This window comes from Zalophus californianus, chromosome 13 (genome assembly GCF_009762305.2).
Source record: "Zalophus californianus isolate mZalCal1 chromosome 13, mZalCal1.pri.v2, whole genome shotgun sequence".
Taxonomy (NCBI): Eukaryota; Metazoa; Chordata; class Mammalia; order Carnivora; family Otariidae; genus Zalophus; species Zalophus californianus.
In genome coordinates this window covers 45925959-45943897 of record NC_045607.1, presented here as the reverse complement: position 1 = coordinate 45943897, position 17939 = coordinate 45925959, and the positions used below count along the sequence as shown (strand labels likewise).

Here is a 17939-nt window from a genome sequence, read left to right as displayed (position 1 = left end):
ATATTGGAAGACAAATATTTGTGTCTGAAGTTTGATAAGAATACTTCTCTTTAATAAAAATGAGAACTATACCATTTCAAAGTAGATTTTTGATGGTGTGTATTGTTGAAAGTGAACTTTGGGGCCGCCTGGGTGGTTCAGTCGGTTAAGCAGCCGACTCTTGATTTTGGCTCAGGTCATGATCTCAGGGTCCAGGGATGGAGCCCCGCGATGGGCTCCGTGCTCAGCCGGCAGTCTGCTGGCCATTCTCTCCCTCTCCCTTTGCCTCTCCCCTCACTTGTGTGCTGTCTCTCTAAATAAATAAATATATACATACATATATAAAATCTTAAAAAGAGGAAAGTGAACTTTGGGGGATACTGAGAAAACTGATGAAGCACAAACTGAACAATGAAAGCAAAGGAGCAGAGGAGAAATTTTCTTAGTTACATTAGGCATTGAAGGCCGTAAATTCTTTAATGAAATGAGATTAAAAAATAATATAAGAACTACCTTGTTATTTGTAGTTTGTTTAGGTAAATTGTATGTAGTTTTCATTATATTAGCTACTCTTAATTAATCCCTTTGTGGCCTTTACAAAGTTCAGTTAAAGAAGACTAACAGCTCTCCTCCATCAAGGATTATTAAAGAATAGATAGATTTATAACTGTTATGATGTTTATTTTCAGGTGTGCCAGAAATATGACATATATTTTTTTATTACCTCCATTTAGTTTCATCTCTGGAGTCCTTGTATTGCCTGATTGCAACAATAAAAGTCTTAATCTATTTAAGATAAACCCAGGCATCTCTGTTTTAAATTCATTTAATGTGGGATTTTCCTCTCTAACTTCTCTCCTTTTCCAAGAATTGATCTAAGTTCTAGGGACTTTGGAGCATGGGAGTTAAGAAAGAGATCTGGTGCAGGGTCATTTTTCTTCTAAGTGGGTATGTAGAAGACACTGTAATCCTATCTGGTCCTCGGACATGGCCGTACCTTTTCACTGGGATCTTCTGGAACATCTGTTACGGGTTAAAGGATGTTTTCCAAAAAAGATATGTTGAAGTTCTAACCCCTAGTACCCCAGAGTGTGACCTTATTTAGAAATAAGGGGCAGCTGTAGTTAGTTACGATGGGTCATACAGAGGTAGGATCGACCCCTCATTCAGTATGACTGGTGTCTTCTGATAGGCAGACAATGTGAAGGCAGGGAGGAGAAGGCTGTGTCAATGCAGGTAAAGATTGGAGTAATGCAGCTGTAAGCCAAGGAGTGCCAGGGATTGCTGACGACACCAGAAGCTGAGAGAAAGGTATGGAAGAGATTCTCCCCTAGAGCCTTCAATAGCCCTGTGACACCTTGATCTTGGATTTCAAGTCTCCGGAAATCTGAAAGAGTAAATTTCTGTTGTCTTAAGCCACCAGGGTTGTAAAACATTGTTACATCAGCTTTAGGAAATTAATGTAGCCTCCAAACTCTTGCTATTTCTGTGGTGTTTTCTAAGCCTATTGGTCCACTTTCATTGAGAGCTATATCCACTTGACTCTGGGTGACTTGGGAAAATGTTTGGCTGCTTCCAATGTCCTCTCGAACTGCCCATCTGGCAGAGCACTTCATATGGCTTCTCCACACAACTTCAAGGCCCCAGAGTGTCATGGACACTCTCTGTAGTAGTTTCCAGCTTCCAGGGCAACCAAATAGAAAACTAGGCTTCAAGATGTCCATCGACAGATGAATGGATAAAGAAGATTTGGTATATATATACAATAGAATATTATGCAGCCATCAAAAGGAATGAGATCTTGCCATTTGCAATGACGTGGATGGAACTGGAGGGTATTATGCTGAGCAAAATAAGTCAATCAGAGAAGGACATGTATCATATAAATCTCACTGATATGAGGAATTCTTAACCTCAGGAAACAAACTGAGGGTTGCTGGAGTGGTGGGGGTGGGAGGGATGGGGTGGCTGGGTGATAGACACTGGGGAGGGTGTGTGCTATGGTGAGTGCTGTGAATTGTGTAAGACTGATGAATCACAGACTTGTCCCTCTGAAACAAATAATACATTGTATGTTAAAAAAGAAGAAGAAGAAGAAGATAGCAAGAAGGAAAGAATGAAGGGGGTGAAATCGGAGGGGGAGATGAACCATGAGAGACTATGGACTCTGAAAAACAAACTGAGGGTTCTAGAGAGGAGGGGGGTGGGGGGATGGGTTAGCCTGGTGATGGATATTAAAGAGGGCACGTTCTGCGTGGAGCACTGGGTGTTATGCATAAACAATGAATCATGGAACACTACATCAAAAACTAATGATGTAATGTATGGTGATTAACATAACATGATAAAAAAATAGAAAGAAAAGAAAACCAGGCTTAAGTACCTTCTATCATGAATCTCAAAACCCTTTTCGGGGGGTGGTTACTATAATTCTCTTATGCCTCGGAGCTCATCGAGGGGTGGGGACATGGGGCAAAATCTCCTGCGTGAATGTCATAGCAGTGTGTCCTCATATTGCTTTTCTTTCTAAGCATTCCCCATTCCTCCTTACCATTTCTACCCAACTGTTACATCCCCACCCTCTCAAACTCCTGGGATTTTTATGGGGCTTTTATTTAGTGTGGGTAAACAGAAGATAATTTCCTCCACGATTTGGATCTATAAGAATTCATCCTTGAATTTTCTATCTGATATCTGGTAGGTGTAAAAGTCTAGAATTTGCCATCCTTGTTTTCTCTTCTTTTATGCTCCTTTATGACATACCCTCCATGGACAGTGGGGACTCCAGTCTTGTGGTTTAAATGGGAGAGTCATCATTAAAGGAAAAGTGCAGGTATGTAAGGCCTGAAACTGTAAAACTCCTAGAAGAAAACATACAGGAAAAGCTTCTTGACAATTTCTTGGAAATCACACCAAAAGACACAGGCAACAAAAACAAAAATAAACAAGTGGGACTAAATAAAAATAAAAAAACCTTCCGTACAAGAAAAGAAACAATTAACAGAGTGAAAAGCCAACCTATGAAGTGGGAGAAAATATTTGCAAACCATATATCTGATAAGGCGTTAGTATCCAAAATGTATAAGGAACTTCTATCACTCAGTAGGAAACAAAACAAACGCCCAAATCAAAACTGTAACTCAATTAAAAAATGGGCTAAGGATTTGAATAGACATTTCCCCAAAGAATATGTACAAATGATCAACATTATGTGAAAATTTCTCAACATCATTAGCCATCAGGGAAATGCAAATTAAAACTACAATGAGATATCACCTCAGACCTGTCAGGATGGCTATTATAAAAACAAAAAGACAAGTATTGACAAGCATGAGGAGAAGTTGGAACACTTGTGCACTGTTGGTGGGAATGTAAATTGGTACAGCCACTATGCAAAACAGTGTGGCATTTCCTCAAAAATTAAAAATAGAACTACAGTATGATCCAGTAATCCCACTTCTGGGTATTTATCCAAAAGACTTGAAATCAGGATTTTGAAGCAATATAGTACTCTCATGTTCATTGGAGCACTATTCACAATAGCCAAGAGGTGGAAACAACCTAAATGTCTTTCAGCAAATGAATAGATAAAGGAAATGTAGTGTATACATATAATGAGGTATTATTCACCCTTAGAAAAGAAAAAAAAATCTGCAGTGTGTGTCAGCATGGATGGAATAAGCTAGTTACAGAAAGACACACTTCATGATTTCACATATATGAGACATCTAAGATAGTAAAACTCATAGAAGCAAAGAATGAAATGTTGGTAGTCAGGGGAGGGAGGAAGGGAGAAATGGGGAATTTCTAATCCTCATGCATAAAGTTTCAGTTAAGGGAGATTCATAAACTCTAGAGATCTGCTGTACAACATTATATTAATAGTCAAGGGGATTGTTAAGGGAGTAGATCTCATGTTGAGATTTTTAACCACAATAAAATAAAATAAAAAATAAAAAAAAGGAGAGAATGCAGGAGAAACTCATCTACTAACATTTCACAGTATAATTCTGACTCACATAGCTAGGGTAGATTCATAAGTCTCAGCTGAAAATTGGAGTCAAATTTTAAAGCTGAGGGACACCTGGGTGGCGCAGTTGGTTCAGCAACTGACTCTCAATTTTGGCTCGGGTCATGCTCTCAGGGTCTTGGGATCGAGCCCCACGTTGGGCTCCGCACTCAGTGTGGAGTCTGCTTGGGATTCTCTGTCTCCCTCTGCCCTTCCCCCTGACTCACGCTCTCTATCTCTCTCCAAAATAAATAAATAAAATCTTAAAAATTGTTTTTCTAAAGCAGAGCATGGGCACAGATACTCAGTCTGCATCTCTTATGGGTACCTTTTAAGGATTATGCCTATCTACTTGGAGTCCTATTTAGTGAGGTTAAGAGGTGGGAGTTTATACCAGACACTCACTGCAACTTAATGCTTAAATACCAATTTATACACTATGGTGGCTAATGTTTTCTTGAATCTTATTTCCTTGTCATCAAATATGCGTTTCTTCCTAGCATTGGTGAGGGCTTTTGCACATTTGCTGTATCATTCTGGGATCTTTCTGCTGTAACGGGCCCATTCTTTTAGTTTTTCCTTAACTTGTCTATACCGAATTGTATTTACCTCAGTATGACTGGGGAGTCATTGGGACCTGGTATTAGTAAACACAGTAACCTTAAGAGAGAGATATGTGCTGAATATAGCTAATCTTGATGACATAAAACTAAATGTTTTAATGATGGATTAGTGATTATGCACCTGCTATGTCTTCAGCACAGAAATGTATGGCATAGAGAAGGGATACAAGAGAAGTATAAGGCATCATATATACCAACACGGAGTTTCCATCTGGGTAGAAGGAAACAGGACTAGAAAATACAGCAGAATAAAATCACCAAGTACAAGCTATGGGATGCAGATCATTATATAATAAAACAGTATCTAATATAGTTCCAAGAAGGCAGCACTCAAGGTGAGATAACATTGTAAGAAAGATAGAATAAATCTGGCCTGGCCTCACCTCCAGCTAAACGGTTAGTTGAATTGAATCTTGAATCTGGCCAGAACATGTCCAGAGAGAGTTTTTCTGGGTAAGTTGTGAGCTTTTCCCCAAACTTGAAGATATGGCAATAAGTAGAGAAAATCCTAGTTTGGAGGCATATGAAGAGTAGGAACCTTTCACACAGATAGATTCTTAGATGCAAATGTCCAGGTTTATTTCCACTTGGGCCTCAATCGCACTCATGTTAATGCATTAATTCAACTGTCCTTGCTAAGGATAAGTCTGTAGATCTTACTGAATGCGGACTTGTGCAGTCTTGCCACTCAAAAAAAAAAGAATCTCCCCAGGATACTAAGAAGACTTACCTTTGGCTTCAGCCTTGTATGGATGGGTAGAAACAGGGACAGTCTGACCTAAGAGATCTGGAGATTCTAACCCATCAAAGCACAATGTACTAGTGCATAGTCAATTATTCTTTAAAACTGGTTTCTACTAATGGTTCTATTCTGTTCCATGTTTCATTTTTTACTATATTCATTTCACATCATATAATGTCCATATTTTTGTGTAGTCTTTGTGAGGACTATTTTCCATTTTCCATCAGAATTGCCAAACCATTTGCCGGTTTTAGTTATTTTAACAGTTTCTGTGATTTTTTTTTCTAACACAGATTATCAGCATTTAATGCTAATGTTTTGCTTTTCTTGAATTCTTTTCCTTACTATAAAGTCCCTGGAGTAAGATTACTGAGTTAAAATGAAAGTTGTTGCTGCTTTCCAGAATGACTGTAAACACTTACAATGCTGCTAGCCATATATGAGTGTGTTGACAGAGCTGATTGCATTTTCTAAAGATGGCTATAAGGAATTCTCTATCCTACATGATCTTTTCCAATATGACCTTGACCGTGGTGCCTCTCCCCCAACTCCTTGAATCTAGGTGAGCTTGTGACTTGCTTGTAACCAATAGAATACAGCCAAAGTAACATTGCAGGATTCCTGAGGTAGGTAAAGAAAGGCAATGCAGCTTCCACTTTGTGTTCTGGAATACTCATGATTGGCACCATGACCTGTCACGTAGGAAATCTGGGTATCTTAAGACCACCATGTCACAGCACACATGCCAAGCCACCTGGAAGGCCACATATAGTAGATAGTCTGGAAGGTAGTTCTAGATTTCCAATCTCCAAGACAAATGCCAGACTTGCATGAACAAGAGTTCAGATGATTTTAGTCCCCAATTATGGTGTCATCTCCGGCCCTATGTCTTCTTTACTGAGTCCTCAGTTATGGTGGAGCAGTGGCAAGCTATCCCTGTTGAGCCCTTTCCAAAGTCACAGACCCTAATCTGTGAGTAAAATAAAATGATTTATGTTGCTAAATTTGGGCATAATTTGTTACACAGCATTATCAATTGGGAAATAAATTTAGCAACAATCTTGCCAGCTTTATGTGTTCTCATTAACATCTTTAGCCAAAAATTTTGTTTTTCGTTGTTTCTTTAATTCAGTACTCTCTTACAAATAAGAATGTGTATATTCCCACAAGTTAGTTTAATATTGGTGCATTGCAGCAGTTTTAGATATAGTTTTGCTCATATATTTCTTGAAGTCTTAATGCTTTATATTTCACATATATTTGAACACACTCCCTATAAAGTATTGATAACCATATTTGATGTAAATATATTTTCTCAATCAAATGTAATTCCTTTAATTTTAGTTCATTATGTTGTCAGTCTTTCCTTTATGATGGTTTGTATAGCCTGAAAACTAAAAATTATTTTTCTAAAGATTTGATAAACATTAAGTTTGATTCCTGATAATTTTTATGTTCAGTGTTTATATTTCACTTGTTAAACTCATCTGGAGCTTGGTTCAGTATATGGATATTTCACATTTATTCCCTCAATATTTAAGTAAATATTCCTTGTCACCTTATTTTTTAGAGATTTCTTTATCATAGTTTGATGTTATTTTTGGGGCGGATCCTGCTGAGCCAGTCATTCTGTTACACTAACCGTATTTTCTTCTGGTAGCATCATACTATTTTGGTTATTGCTGCTTTCTTGAAGGTTTATACTTCCCTCACTGTATCTTTGTTTGAATTTTTTTTCAATTTTCTTCTTGTTTACTTCCAAATGAATTTCAAAATTCATTCTTTTTAAAAACAAAATACCACCTATTATAGATAAAATGTAAATCAATCTAAAATCTAAACTTCCTTCAAATGTTAAGACACAAAGATACAAATACCATTAAATGTAACAAAACAACTACGTTATAGTGTTCAACCCACGTTTTTATCTAAAATTAAGATAAAAAGAGGAGGAAAACGGAGTGAGTGAAGGAAAGCATTCCAGGAAGAAGGAACAGAATGTTAAAATTTGGGGTGGCAAGAGAAAGTGTGGCACATTGGTGGAACTGAAGTAGTTCAGGGTGATGAAGCACCAGGGGCTAACGGCGGTAGGAGCTGGGAGAAGGGAAAGAGAGAAACAGGGGTCAGATCACTGAAGTCCTTTTTAGTTATGTTAAGTTTTCCAGAGAAAAGTACCGAAGGAAGGAAGTAAAGGGAGTAAGAAGGTTGTAAAAATGCAAAGAGAACTAGGGAAATAGCCAGAATATGACCTATTTCTCTGTTTGTCTGCTTGTTTTTAAATACAGGAGGAATTTGGGGTGCCTGGGTGGCGCAGTTGGTTAAGCCTCTGACTTTTGGTTTTGGCTCAGGTCATGATCTCGGGGTTGTGAGATTGAACCCCGCTTCGGATTCCAGACTCCACACTCAGTGCAGTGTCTGCTTAAGACTCTCTCTCCCTCTCTCTCCCTCTCTCTCCCTCTGCCCCTCCCCCCATGCACTCTCTCTCTCTCTTTCTCTCTCTTTCAAATAAATAAATAAATCTTAAAAAAAATACAGGAGGAATTTGGGCCAGTTTGAATGTTGAAGGTGGCCATAAAAAGGGAAAAGTTGGAGATTTTGAGGCACTAATATTAGAGAACTGAGTTCTAGTTTCTTAAATTATTAGAAAATGAAGTCAGTGTGATGAGCACTGGGTGTTGTATGTAAGTGATGCCTAAATTATACACCTGAAACTAATATTACACTGTATTTTAACTAACTGGAATTTAAGTAAAAACTTGGAAGAAAAGAAAAGAAAATGAAGTCAGTTTAGCTGTATAGGACAAACTTTGATTACCTTAAGCTAGTACTTCTTAGGTTTAAAAAAAAAAGACGACTTACATTGAGTCAGAAGAAGTCAAAGCATTAAAATGAATAAATATGTAATTCTTCCTTGTTTTTTGAAATGTCCGATTAAGGATAATTTCATCTAAAATGGACCCAATTAGAGGTTAAAATGTTTAAATTAAAAGGAAATATTTTGAAAGTATATTGTTTTGTGGAGGTAAACACTACATTTAAAGTATGCATCCTCACACTTGACATATTTATTCATTTTCTTCAGAATGTAAATGTAACAAATGTTGCAAATGTAGAGAAATAAATTAACTTTACATCAAAGAGCAAACATCTTACAAATGGCAACAAGAGACTAGTTGTATTTAAGATGTCTGATATTGCTTTATGTCTGTATTAATAATAAAATATTCTTGTGCACTATTTCTCCTCATGGAAAACCCTGCTGTCCTTATTCATGTACAAGTAAAGCTGAATTGGGATCTGGATGCCTGTGTGTCTCCCAGAAGCTTTTTCTGGAACAGATTTGATGAGAAAATTTATACTTTTTAACCACCTTTTTATACAGATCTGCTCTTCACTACTTTTACCCCTGGAGTCCTGGATATTTTGGTGGTTTTGACAGAGTAGACCAGACACACATGTTTGCTCCAGAGCATTTAAACATATATTATTGATTCTATCGTTTGAAGGTAAAAATGCTTTCAGAAGAAACTTGGAAAACAAGTCTAAATTGATTGAATTTAAAGACCAATAGAAATCCCCAGATATGGTTTCCACAGCAACAATTTGAATATTTCGTGGCATGTAGCAGGTAATTAATGGCTTCATTGATTTAACAAAAAATTTTGGCAACTACTATATGCTAGGTAGCTGCGAAGCAAAAATAACTAGGCCAAACTATGTCTTGTTCCCTTTCTTTCCCACCCTGCTGCACCGTCTACTCAGGGTGCCTGGAAAATGAACTTTTAAGAATAGTGTGATATGTGCCATAATAAATGTGGGAAAAATGTACTTTGAAAGCACAGAAAGAAGAAAGTGAATTTGTCTGTTGGGATTGGATGAAAACAAGAGGGATTTTATCACCTCTTAAAGCAGCAGAGAAAAGGCATTTGGGTTTTACCTTCAAGAATGAGAGTGATTTATAGGATGGATTGAGGGCTTAGCAAGGTGGGAGGTTGGGGTGGTTGGGAGAAAAGAAACATACCCTGTTCAGAGGAAATACCTTTTGTGTAAGCTAGGGAGCTGTGTTAGAACATTGTGGTTTTGGAGTGCTCCTTGTGGTTTTCTGGGTGGTGTGAGAGAAGCACAAGGTGTGTTCAGGGAGTGGCAAGTTTTTTTGCCAAAAGAATAGGCAGAGATATGAGTAAACATTTTTATGACATCATAAGGAGTTAGAATTTACATTGTGGTCAGTGGGGGAATGTTGAATGATCGATGATTTACATCAAACATAAATGTTAGTGTCAGGAGAATCACAGCAAGGAATCACAGGACTGGTATGACATCAGGTGTGATCATTGTTTCTCTCTACTTTTAAGAAAAGCGGTGGTCAAATAAGGCATCCCAGGTGACTGCTTCTTTCATGTCAAACACTGAAAAAGGCTCCTTTGTAACTTGTGGAAATTCATAGTCAACCACCATGACACAATTCCACAAGCTAAATCTCACAGTTTGTGATTAAATCCCATCCCTCTTGCTTTATCCTCTTGGAGATGAAGACTTTTCAGCAGCTTTTAATTCACTTGAAGGCAATTTTAAAGTTATCTCTTGGACTTTCCACTCTAAATAGCTCTATCTCATTTACGTTTAAAAAAAAATCTCGTGACTTCTGTGTAACAACTCTTGAAGCCATTTTAGTTGTTGATTTTTGGATCTTTTCCAGTTTCCTGACATCTTCCTTATGTGTGGTAAAATAAAAAGGCAACATAGTGTTTTAAAAAGATTCTATGTGATGTTAAACCAGCATAAAGGATTATTCTCAGCCCTTTTACATTATATTACTATTAGGATATGCTTAACATCATGTTAGGAGTTTTTAAAGTCAACTCTGCATTAGTGGAAGGGAGAATTATTTTTTGACGTTTTGACCATCCATTTTCCTTTTCTATTTATGCAGTTAAAATACTCTTATGTATGTTATTTTAATTTTTAAAAATAGGCTCCACACCCAACATGGGGCTCAAACTCATGGCCCTGAGATCAAGAGTCGAATGCTTTACCTACTGAGCCAGTGAGGAACCCTTATGCAGCTCAAATATTTTTAAAGCAATCCTGATAAGTTTTTTCTTGTGCTTGTTGGGTGATTTCTCTAGCAGTCTTCCAACTATTATTTTTTTCAGCTTTATGGAGTTATAATTAACAGATAAAATTGTAAGATATTTAAAGTATACAACATGATTTGAAGTATGTATACATTGTGAAAGAATTTCTTTCATAACTTAAACTCCCCTCTTATCTCAAGCAACAAGATGTAATGGAAAGAAGATAGGTTGGGGAGATCTGGGTTCAAGCCCATGTCTTTGTAAGCTGTGTTGGAAGTGAACAAGTTGGCTAAAAAAATCATCCCAGAATCATTCTGCAACATTCTTAAATATATCCTTGTTTGGATGATGACCTGCATAGTCACCTTGGGCTCTGTCAGTTACTAGTCCTCTCTGACTCTGCTTCCTCATTGGTAAAAGGGGGAAACAATATTGGGCCAATATATTTGTTAGGAAATGTAAACATTAAAAAAGCGCTACATTTTCAAAAAAGAAGAGCTACATTTTCTAGCACAAAGTCTGATACATAGTAAATATTTAATTAGTTCCCTTCCTCTTTCTCTCTTCCGTTTCTAAAAAACTATTAACTTTCCTCGGGCGCCTGGGTGGCTCAGTTGGTTAAGCGACTGCCTTTGGCTCAGGTCATGATCCTGGAGTCCCGGGATCGAGTCCCGCATCGGGACTCCCCCCTCAGCGGGGAGTCTGCTTCTCCCTCTGACCCTCCCCCCTCTCATGTACTCTCTCTCTCTCATTCTCACTCTCTCAAAATAAATAATAAATAAATCTTTGAAAAAAACCAAAAAACTATTAACTTTCCAGAACAAGTAGACTCTGTATCCTTAAATTATCTAAATATCTGAGATAAAAACATATTTGTCTAAATAACATGCTTGTGAAGTTCATCCTTATAGATGTCAGGAGGAAGTTTAATGAGCATCCTTTCTATATCCACAGTCCAAGTCATTAGTAATGATATTGCATAGTAAAGACTTGCATATACAATAGCTTGAGTTGTCCTTTAGCTTGATTAAAAACCAATAAGAATGACTCCATATTCAATCCAGCCTCCAGTTGTCAGGTTGAATCTCATTAAAGTAGGATTTCACCATGTGCATTCTGAGGAACACTATTCCCTGTGGGTAGCTGGTAGATATTATGGGTGAGGGAGAAATGTTGTAGTCAAATAAACTATGGAAATGGGAAATGCTGGAATAAACTAAGTTTTTTTTTTTTAAAGATTTTATTTATTTGACACAGAGAGAGACAGCGAGAAAGGGAACACAAGCAGCGGGAGTGGGAGAGGGAGAGGCAGGCTTCCTGCCGAGCAGGGAGCCCGGCACAACGCAGAGTTCCATCCCAGGACCCTGAGATCATGACCTGAACTGAAGGCAGACGCTTAATGACTGAGCCACCCGGGCGCCCCTGGAATAAACTAAGTTAAAGAGGTTTCTAGGTTTCAGGATTTCCCAGAATCTGTAGTGTACTCATCTATGCTGTGAATCTGAGAGTGTGCTGTATTTGCAAAATAACAAATTGAACTTGGATCTCTTTTTCCAAGGAGCTCTTCAAGAACTAATAGAAGAAAACACTTGGAAAATACCAAGTGACCGGTAGCTCAGCTTATCACAACATTTTCCAGTTTTGCAGAATGTTTATTCATTTATTCATTCATTCAGCAAACATGTATTTGGCCCAAATTATTTACTGATTGAGTGCTTTGTCTCTAAGTAGTACTTCAAACCAGGTTATTTAACACACAATTATAGTTTAATATTTGGAAAATAATTGAGGTGGGAATTTAAAAATATAGATATCAAAAACATATATTAAATTCTGTAAGTATTTCTTTCATTCTTATTTGATGGTAAGAATTCACTATTCTACCAGTGGTCTCCAAACTTTTTTGATTGTACCCTCAGTTCTTTATACATCAAATATGCTTATTTATTTATAAATTATATGCGTGTATTAATGGGCTAATACATCATATAAATCTTGCCCAGCATTCAGATGTTTTAAAAGGCTGAGATGAAAAATAAATAAAAATAGAAATTCTAATATTTTCTTCCTGGACTTCAAAGGGTCACTTTGCCAGCCTTTGGGCTGCCTACCCCTCTGTTTGGTTGGTTGGTTTTTTTGTTTTGTTTTGTTTGTTTTGTTTTGTTGTGCCCCTCTCATTGGAAACTCCTTGGTGAAGGCTCAAAGAAGGCAGCAGATCTAAACATGGTACAGGCAGAGGAAGTATTCTTTCTCATTATATTTGTCATGATTTATTAAATTTAGGTTCGACCCTATTGTAAGTGGTTCACAAAAAGAAAGGGGTAAAGAAACAAACATTTTATTTATTTTTTTTAATCTCCATAAGCTTACTGTGATTGAAGGAAATGCACAATAACAGAGCAATATCAGCCTAGAACGTGGAATTCTTGGATGAATTCTGTTAAGATTATCAAGTATTTGTAGAACATCTATCATATGCTAAGTGCTAGGCAGTAGGGATACAGAGGTGAGTCATAGCTCTCTTCCTTGAGGAGCTTTTATGCACCAAAGAGATGCCCAGTTTAATAGTGTTTTCTGAATAAAAGGGAAGGTTACCCTGGAAAACTACTTCTTAATATTATGAATATTATGTTTTGAGTAAGACTTCCTTCTATCAAAGGATTATGGAAAAAGGGACCAGCTTGCTAGGAGGGAACCTATAACTGTCCTATTGGTCATGATTGTTACTTGAGGCTTGTTCTCATGAATTCTAGTTGTTTCTAAGCACTCCTCTCTCTCTTTTTTTTTTACCCTATTTTAGTATGTAAGACTTCTGCTGTCTTTTAAGATGCTGCAGCTAGTGCTTGTTGTGCTCTTTCTCTTCTTCACCTGCTCTTTGGTCTCAGTGAATTAACCATTCAAACTTGTTTCCTTATTAACTGCTGCCATATTGTTCACTCATCAGTAGTCTCCCATTTCATCCTTTGTGATGAATAGCCCAGTATATTATTATTTCAGATACATTTTATTTCACCAAGACTCTAAATTCTAGCAGATGTCCACTTACATTTCAATCACATATAGTCTACATTAGAATTACTTAAATGCATGTGACTTTAGAATTTTTCAAAATGTATTTGATACCTTTGTTTTGTCATGCACTCACATTTGTATACATATGAAAGCTTAGCTATTTGACGGATGGGGATGGATGTGACCTGTGGAAGTATTTCTCAGGTTTCTAGTTTTATTTTTCTGAAACATTTCACTTCAAATAGAGTTTTAATTGTATTGGCTCTAAGTGAATGTAAACCAAGTTAGTATTGAATCAGCAGATGGAAAAATCTTTATCACTGAACAATGAAACAACTTGAATTCTTTTTTCCCCTTTTGCCATCTGGTATCTGTGCTCATATTTGAAACATTAACCATTCAGGAAAGAGTTGTTTTCTATATCCAATAGTCAGAAGCTTTCTCTGAAGACTGGTGCTTATCTTTTCAGAAAAAAAAAAAAAAACACAAATACAAATGGAGCCCTGAACTAATATTTGACAGTCACATAAAAGCTTAAGAAAATGCAAAATACAAAGTGAGTCTAAGGAGATGCCATTTTCAATTTATTTTCATAATCTAATTCTGCATTGCTTGTAAAGGTTAGTCTAAATCCAGCAGAACAAAGCCGGCCACTGTTTACTTGTTATAGGCACTGCTACATTATTCTAAACACAGCAAAATGAATTTCGCCCTTGTTCACAATGTAGTGCTACTTTTTTCTGAATTGTAGCAGATATTGTTTTCATGCGACTCTCAAATTATCAGTAGTCAAATAGTGTCTGTAATGATAAAATGCTTCTAAGACAATATCTAGAAAATAATTTATATTATTCACTTTGAAAGAAACAACACGATACATTAGCCTCCAGTTATTCTAGTAACCTTGCCGATCAACTTTCTCTGGATGCCCAGCCATATTCCCAGCATCTACTTTATAGAAGATGAAAGCCAAAGGAACTCAAATAGTTTAGATACTATTTTAAATGTTCCCCAAGAAAATAATCTATGTGATGTAACAAACTTCAGCCCCTAAGAGTCAAGCATTACAATCATCTGTTAGCAACGGTTTTAGATTTTTTGGCGTTTTCATTATGTATAAACTATTTATCTATAAACAAAACATAAATGATGTGGTAGTTCTATTGTATTTGAAGTCAGATTCTTGGTCTAAGTCTAAATCTCTTGGCATGTGGAGTACTTACTCTCACTTTTCAGATTGGCTTGTCTTTGAGTAGACTATGAAGATGATATCCTTCTGTGGTTGTGTTTTCCATTTGGGAACCTACTGGCAATTTCTCGGTTTGTGGCTGAGTGGACCATTTCCAGAAGTTGACTCTGTATGGACAGCTAAGACGATCCTATAAATTACTCTTTACATTTAGAAATAATTTTTCACTGAACAGTCTTTGATGGACAAGTTTGAGAAGATTACAAATAACATTCACTAGGTTGAAGTGTAGTGCTTTCTTATATAAACTTGGACTTTATTCTTCTGCTTAATTTCACTCCAGTTTATTTGGCTTTAAGTAGATGCTTTAACGCTCTCTCCTAATTGGCCTTTCAGATGTTGAAGAGCTTTGGGGTGCAGAGATGTGCTCAAACTTAACTCGCATAACAGGCAGAGGACTGAGGATGCTCTCAGCAGCGGCAGGGGACACCTTCCAAGGAGCCTGAGCTACACTCCCTGTCCCTCAGAATGCTGTACTCTGTACACAGCAGCTCTCATAATGGTAAGTCTGAAAACTTCCTCCAGAGACAGTGCTCATGTCCTGTCATATCTATTACCTCAGTCATCTCATTTTCAATTTCTTTCTTCCATGCTGCCAGCAAAATTTTCTCTGCTGACTTCTCTCCTTCATGGCCTATGCCTACCTAGCTCCTATCACTTTATGGATGCTTCCCCCTTTATGTGGATTTTCAGCTTCTACCCTTACTGAGTTCCGGCTCTTTCCATGTCATGCATTCATCCCTGTGGTTGGATCAGTGCGTTACCATGCAGAGCAGGAGTGCCTCTATGGCCCTGAGATCTCATGCCAGGCCAGCTCAGGTCCTTGGTCTTTATGTGTCTGAATCAATAGTCATAGGGAGTTAGAAAAACAGCAGAACCCCAAAACAGTACCAAAGATATTATTTACTTGTCACTTAACTAACCCGATGTCAGAAATTTGGATTACTGTTCATCTCAGCCCTGGGAGGCAGGTATTATCCTTATTTCTGCTTTATAGATATAGAAACAAGACTCTGAGAAATTAAATGCTGATAGAGCAAGGACTCAATTTTAGCTCTAATTTAAAAACCCATGACTTATCCATTATAATACGGCAGAAGCCAGGTCACAGGATCACGTTATTCAAAGCCCAGAGACTTTTACAAATGGATGCCCTTTGAAGGGGTCCTATAGGTGTGGTAGGTGCCCTGAAGCTTTCCACCAATAGGCGTCTTTCCACATGCATCATTTTCTGATAGCACGATGGAGATTAGCATATTTATCCTATTAAACACAATCTCTTGGTGGATTGAAGGTGTGAAGCAAAACACTATTGTTTAAATTTCAAAGTGATTGTGTAATGATAGAGATGGGACTGGGCATGGCTTAGTAGCATCAGGTTTTTGTACCCCAGCCCTGGAATTTACTGACCTTTAAATTTTGGACAAATCACTCAATCTCTTACTGTATTCATCTTTAAAATTGGGTCGATTTTAATTTTAAAAGGACAATTGCACACTTAATTTATTAAAAAGATTAGATTACTTTGATAGAGGGCTTGGCCTTTGATAGGAATCGAGTATATTAATGGCTTGTTTCTTATTTCTCTGAAGAGAGACTATATCTTACCACTTAAAGAAAAGGAAAAAGAAAAAGAAAACCTCTTAATTGAAGTATAACACACACAGAAAAGTGCAGAAATAGTAAGTATTCAGCTGAATTAATTATCTCGAAATGAACTCACTTGTGAAACCACCTCCCTACTCAAGAGATACAACACTGCCAACACCCCCTGAGAGGCTCTACTCACGTCCCCTTCCAACCACGAAACCTTCTCTTTTCCCCAGAAGTAACCATTATTTTGACTTCTAACACCATTTGTTGGTTTTGCCTACTATTCTTTTCTTTTTTTTAGCTTTGTGTAAATGAAGTTTCAGATAATGGTTCTTTTGTGCCTGATTTCTTTTGCTTAGTTATGTTCTGAGAATCTTTGCTCTAATTGCACGTGGGAATAGTTTTACTCATTTTGATGGCTGTAGTGTGTTTCATTATATCCCAGTTTATTTATTTCACAGCTGATGGGCATTTGGGTTGGTTCCAGTTTTCAGTAATCATGAATAATGTTACTATGAATGTCCTTGCATATGTCTTTTTGTTAATATGTATACATGTTGAGTGGCACATCACTTGGAAGATTGTGAAAACACAATGATGCTTCTCAACTGTGTCGATGAGCATGGCTACGTCAGTGCTCATTGGCATCTTTTGTTTTGTGAAGAGCTTTTCCATAGTGAGACAAAACATAATTTCAACTAAGGTTTTAATATTGGCAGATACTCCATCATGGGATAGGCATCCTTTAGATTTATTTTTGGTGTTGCTACTTTTCTTTCCAAGCCAAATGCTGTTATGAACTCAAACTTTTGGTTCAGCAATGAAAATGTGTAGAGAATGTATAAATGGTAGCTTGCACTGAGGCCTTGCACACATTTCTCACAGGCCATATTGTCATTTCTGCCATCTTTGCTGCCCCTGGCATGGTGATTTCAGCGCTAACATTTTTGCATTTCCCTGAACAGTGGCATTTTATTTAATTTTTTTAAAGCTGTAGGTCAAAATTACAACTGTCTTTTTTTTTTTTTTTAATTTTGCTTTCTAGAGCTGACAAAAAGGGAAGTGCTATAAGGAGCTAGGTGTGAGTGAACCTGCCAGAGGCTAGAGCCATCCATGATTTACAGCCTTCCCTATCTCTTTGGGCGAGCACTGTTTTCACGTCTCTGCAGTTTGCAGTTTTTGAAGGGCACGTTAATAAAGGTGCACTCTAAGGAAGATAGGGAAAGGTCAACTAGTGTTTCTTAACTAGTTTTAAAAAACTTCTGTCTTCTACAGCTGTACAGGTATGTGCACAGACATAATTGTTAAGGGCTCACCCTGCAACATAGTCAAAAATAATGTGCTTTTTTTCTAGCACTGGCCTTTTAAAATGTCAGTAACTTTGTTAATTCCAAACCAATTAGTTTCACACTTTTTTTTCAAAGCATAAACTCACTCTAGTCATATGGATCTCTATATTGGGATACAGTAAAAAAATATGTTTATATGCACATACATATACACCTGCACACATTTACTCATTACCTTCAGTTCTAGGTATGATGCCATTGTTCTCACTCCTTTAACTTAATGTGTGCAAAATTGGTCAGTATTGGTGGGAAAAAGCTGGTGGTAAAAAGATAAGTATGATAGGGATCCTGACCTTAGAAAGATT

At 37.2% G+C, this 17939-nt stretch overlaps 1 long non-coding RNA gene across 1 annotated transcript; it reads left to right on the top strand.

Moving 5' to 3' along the window:
- The first annotated feature begins 9589 nt into the window (after positions 1 to 9589).
- LOC113934220 lies at positions 9590 to 16369 on the top strand. The gene is made up of 3 exons (XR_003523594.1): positions 9590 to 9678; positions 15029 to 15194; positions 16285 to 16369. It is a non-coding gene; the product is annotated as an uncharacterized LOC113934220 (long non-coding RNA).
- The last annotated feature ends 1570 nt before the right edge of the window (positions 16370 to 17939 follow it).